The sequence below is a fragment of the Ananas comosus genome, linkage group 2 (assembly GCF_001540865.1).
Source record: "Ananas comosus cultivar F153 linkage group 2, ASM154086v1, whole genome shotgun sequence".
Lineage (NCBI taxonomy): Eukaryota > Viridiplantae > Streptophyta > Magnoliopsida > Poales > Bromeliaceae > Ananas > Ananas comosus.
Genome location: NC_033622.1, coordinates 3,547,190 through 3,552,267, shown reverse-complemented (window position 1 = coordinate 3,552,267; position 5,078 = coordinate 3,547,190). Strand labels below are relative to the sequence as shown.

Here is a 5,078-nt window from a genome sequence, read left to right as displayed (position 1 = left end):
AAAAGGCTTTTAAAATCGGCCCCGGGGCGTGACAGACACCTTTTGACAACTCAGAGCCGCCAGAGGAGCTACATTGATACCAGGAGACGAGACTTAGAGTTTTAGGTTGGAGATTATGTTTTTCTCAAAGTCTCACCGTCCAGAGGGATTCGCCGATTTGGAGTGCGTGGAAAGCTCAGTCCACGTTTCGTTGGCCCTTTCGAGGTATTGGAGCGAGTTGGACCAGTAGCCTACAGGATTGCTCTACCACCCCGACTTGTTGGGATTCATGATGTGTTCCACGTCTCGGCGTTAAGGAGATATGTTTTCGATCCCTCTCACGTGATTGACTTTACTCCACTAGAGATTGGCGAGGATCTGAGATACGAGGAACGACTGTTGCGGATTCTTGCTCGGGAGACGAAAGAATTGTGCAACCGGGTCATCCCGTATGTGAAAGTGCAGTGGAGCAATCACAAGGAACGGGAGGCGACCTCGGAGCCGAAGATGGTGATGCGGGAGTCCTATCCCTACTTGTTCGAGACTCAGGTTTGAAGTATGTTTTAAGTTTCGAGGACGAAACTTTTTATAGTGGGGGAGGATGTAATACCCTTCATTTTGAGTTGGTCTAGGGGCATAGTGGTCATTTTTTTTGGATAAGGATGCCACCACCGTTTTCATGTTTATCCCTTCAAATTAACAGAGGGTGTGCATTTTTTTTGTTCTCTCTAGTTAATTACGTGCATGGCGGAGAGCACGGGTAGAGGTAGCCGAGGAGCTCGGATTCGACGCCGACGACGCGTCGCGAAGACGTTCGAGGGTACGGTTGGGATCGTAGCGCTGCGAGGAAGCTAGGCGAGGGTGTGTTTTCGCCGTTCTCGACGCCGCGTCGATGTCCGATTAGCCTTTGAGGTGAGTGTTCCGTTGCATTGCTTCAAATATTATCATTTCGAGCTTGGTGCTGATTTGCAGAATTTCCAGCGTCGACCGTCGGTATTTCAGTTCGTACTCGGCGTAGGAGCGTCGGGTTTCGACGGGACTTGGTTATTTGGATTCGGGACTTCGAGAGGAATCCACGAAGCCCTTACTTGCTGGATTTGGTAAAGGTTTGCTAGGTTGGAATTTCGCTCTTCTCTGTTTCTGTTTTTGGAGGCAGAATTAATGTTTATTGTCGGATTCTCCGTGTAGAGTTTAGCGGGAGCTTGACTTCGGGCCTTGGGAGGTTTTCGGACGTTTCGGCAGGTTGTTTCGCAGCCGAGGGGAGTTCCGTGCTGCCAGAGATTAGCGATCGAGGTGGGTTACATCGGTTTATTCCTAAGTATTATAGTAGTCGACATGTATGATTTCCTATTTTTGTAAATCATGTAGTAGCTCAATTTCGTCGATTGTATAATGAATAAAATTAGCTTGAGGGCATGACTTGTAACTATAAATATACATGTTGGACTTAGAATTAAACTTAGGAGAAAACCAGCGTTCGGGATCTGGCATATGTTAAACTACCTGATTTAGCCTAGGGGCCGTTGTATTATTTTATACTGTTGCAGTATCCTCATAGTGAGTATTCCAGGTAGTTTAGTTTTTAGTTACGCTCATGCTGGAATGCCGAGTGTATTTTTACAGTAGCGTTCAGGCTGTTCCGGACCGTTGGGTGCCGTCGAAGTTGACGGTGGACTCGTATCGCCTTTTTGGCGTTAGATTGTGCCGAGGGCACGTTACCTGTTGGTTGTTAGACCAGTTAGAGTCGGTTACTTTACTTAGCCTGTGAGAGCGGTATGAAATTGACAGAGATACTTGTAAACTCGTTGGGTCGCGCCCACGAATGCCATTCCGGAATGAGGTTTCAGTGCGATGAGTGTCGCAGTTTCTGTTGGACAGTTCTTGAGCCGGCTACCCTCGGGGTGGTGTACGGCGCAGCTAGATACAGGCAGGGTGGGTCCGTTTTGGGCAGCCCGGGTGAGATAGTGAGTGACGCTTTTCCCTACCTTTGGTGAGGTTGTGACGTGAATGGAGTCTTAGCCGTCCTGTTGGACCTTTTCTGGAACCGACTACTCTTGTGATATGGTGTAGTCTAATTAGGCGAGACGGGTGTATTCACAGTCTTTAGAGAGTTTTCTCTGCCGGTTACTCTTGAGATACGGTGTAGTCTAGTAGACGAGACGGGTGTATTCACAGTCTTTAAAGAGTCTTCTCCGCCGGTTACTCTCGAGCTACGGTGTCACCTAATTAGACGGGATGGGTGTATTCACAGTCCCTAGAGAGTTTTCTCCACCAGCTACTCCTGGAGTAGGTTACGGGTTCGATCCGACAGGACTCGGGACGCGTGTTTCACAGTCCCTAGTGAGATTGATAGTGTGTGACTTTACTAACAGTTGGTTAGTGTAGATCATGCTAGTGTACGCCGTGTGTAGGCGGTAGATTTCTTTCGCCGCTTTTCCGGCTAGCCCTTGTTACTCTTCTTAGACTTAGTGGTGGACCATAATGTTGAGCGGCACCACACTAGGACTACTGTTCTAAGTACGTTCCACGACGTTGTTACCCGTTTTTGCAGAGTCTTCCGTCTCGCTGGCTGCGTGTTGTTGGTCAGGAGCTAGGTCAAGGCGTCAACGAGTTAGCCCCCTACCCTGAGAGCAAGCTATGAGGCACATCTACGGCAGGTAGATGTTTTTGGTTTGGGTTCATGTACAACAGACTTTTAAATCGCCATCGGCGCGAGTAGCTTTGTACTCGGGTTTCAGTGTAAGTAATGGAACTCGGTTTTTTACTTTACTATTCTTAGCTAAGCTCTATACTACTTTTGTATATTTATGTTTTATACAGGTACTAGCTTCGCTTCGATACAGGAAAATATTTTTTGCATAAGGTGATTTGATTCGGCGGCCTGCCGAACGTGTAATCCGGGCGTGACATAAGGACCTCTCCGCTTAGGGCTGCAGAGCGGCAGTGACCTCCACCGTGTCGGCTGTCGCCGCCGCGAGATGGCACTCGTCGTCTGGAGAGCGCAATATAAGAGGGAGAGAAGCAGAACTGAGAAGGGCAGGGAAACGAATTGAGAGAGAGACGTCCGTCGTTGAGACGGTCGATGAAGTCAGAGAAGAAAAGAAAAGAAAAAAAGAAAAAAAAAAAAGGTCGCGGCGCGCCGTGACGGGCGGAGGCGATGGAAAGGTTGAAGGGTGGCGTGGGCGAGGGCGAGGGCGAGGCGATGGGCGAGAGCCATGAGGGTGAGAGGCGAGGCGACGCGATTTCCGCCTTCGCCTCTGCCTTCGTTATTTTTTCGCGCGAGAAAAAAAAGAACGAGAAAAACGAAGAGAAAGAGAAAGAGGAAAGCAGAAAAGTAATAAGGTATATTTGTCAGTTGTACTAAATGGCGGACACGAATCATACAAAAACTAAATGTGCCCGATTTTAGCAAAAAACCAAAATATGGATTTTTATGCAAATGGCAAGAACAAAAAAACAGAAAAAGAACCTTTATTTAGATAATATTAATAAATCGAAGTCGATTTGACATATTATAGTAAAATTATATATATATATATATATATATATATATAAACCTAATACTATAATATACGTATATATATAATATATATATAATAGAGTGAGGCTAACTATGGCTATCTGAAGCACGGAGCCTTCCCGTGTTCTAGCTCGTTTCCGATGTTGCGACTCCGAATTGTGATGCGGCTCGTTAAACTTTGATCTAGAGTATTTGGAGTATACCTAGAAAATTAAATTTTATTATTTTAGATATCATCATTTTGCCTAGTGAGCACATGGGCCAAAATCAACAAATTTCAATGCGCCTAGTGAGTCGTTTGCAAGTTTTACAAGTGAGAAATATTCAAATCACAGTGAAATTTTGATTAGAAAATCTTTAATACTATATAAAACATATCAATATCTTTGATTTAAAAATTTAATGTCATACATTATTAACATTTTCTTCTAAGATTTTTATTTTCCCAGCCGTTCTGATATTTTAGAGCCTCTCGTTCACTAGGCAACATGAAATCGTAAAATATAAAATTATTTTCTATGATACTCAAATACTCTAGATCATTAATGGAGCCGATTCGATCGATTCGAAAGTCGAAGACATAGAAACGAACTGATAAGCACGGAAGGCTCCGTACTTTCGATAGCATAGTAGCCGCATCTCGTATATATATATATATAATATATTATATTATATATATAGTATATATATATATATATATAGTATGCCTTGTGCTTGCGATAGCATTAGTAGCCTCACTCATATATATATATCGTATATTATATATATATATATAATATATATATATATAAATAAGCAATTGATTTCCCCTGCTTACCTCGATACAACTAAATGTTTGTTCTTGTCCTTATAAATGTGAATTCCATGACACTGATCATCTACTTCTTGTGAAGTTCACATGGTGCGATCATGTATTATTATTTATTTAATTAATTGAAAGAATAAAAATCAAAATTCTCTGTTGAGTCTTTGGTGAACTTTTTTTTTCTGTATGACGATAATTTTGGAAATACCAAAATTTAATGTCAATCCAAGTTGATATTAAAATTTGATAACAGCTATAGGTTACTAATTATGAATTAAGCTCCGTGCTCCTCGACCATTTTTCGATACGTAAGTTTCCCGAATCGTCGATCCCTCGTAGAGCTGATCTAACGTATTGAAGTACAAAATCTTTTCTTTATTGATATATTACTTATTGATCTAAAAGTTCAAAATCAGATAAATTAATGGTTTTGATGTCTTGGCGTTTTCTAGTTTTAAACAGCGTAAATTATCAAATCAATATGAAATTTTAATACCAAAATTTTTTACACTATCACAATTAGATCATACTCTGGTTGACTTAAATTTTAGTAAAGTACACCACTTTTTAGGATTTTTAATCAGCCCGTTAAATATTTAAAGTCCTTTGAATTGCCAGTAAGATAATATCGAAAAACTGCAGAAAATCAGTTTCTATAAATGCATGTTCAAGATACGCCGTACTTCAAGTCTAACGGACCGATCCGTTCCCGATAATCATTAATCCATCAAAACTGCTTAACATGGGGAGCCATTCGCCTACTTCTCCTCCATG

The 5,078-nt window shown here is 42.2% G+C and overlaps 1 long non-coding RNA gene across 2 annotated transcripts; it reads left to right on the top strand.

Annotated features, from left to right (window-relative positions):
• Nucleotides 389-1,342, top strand: LOC109723904. 2 transcript variants are annotated; one of them, XR_002219784.1, is made up of 4 exons: nt 389-535; nt 712-891; nt 961-1,079; nt 1,168-1,342. It is a non-coding gene; the product is annotated as an uncharacterized LOC109723904 (long non-coding RNA). The 2 variants fall into 2 exon arrangements; XR_002219783.1 differs by having other exon boundaries at nt 961-1,085.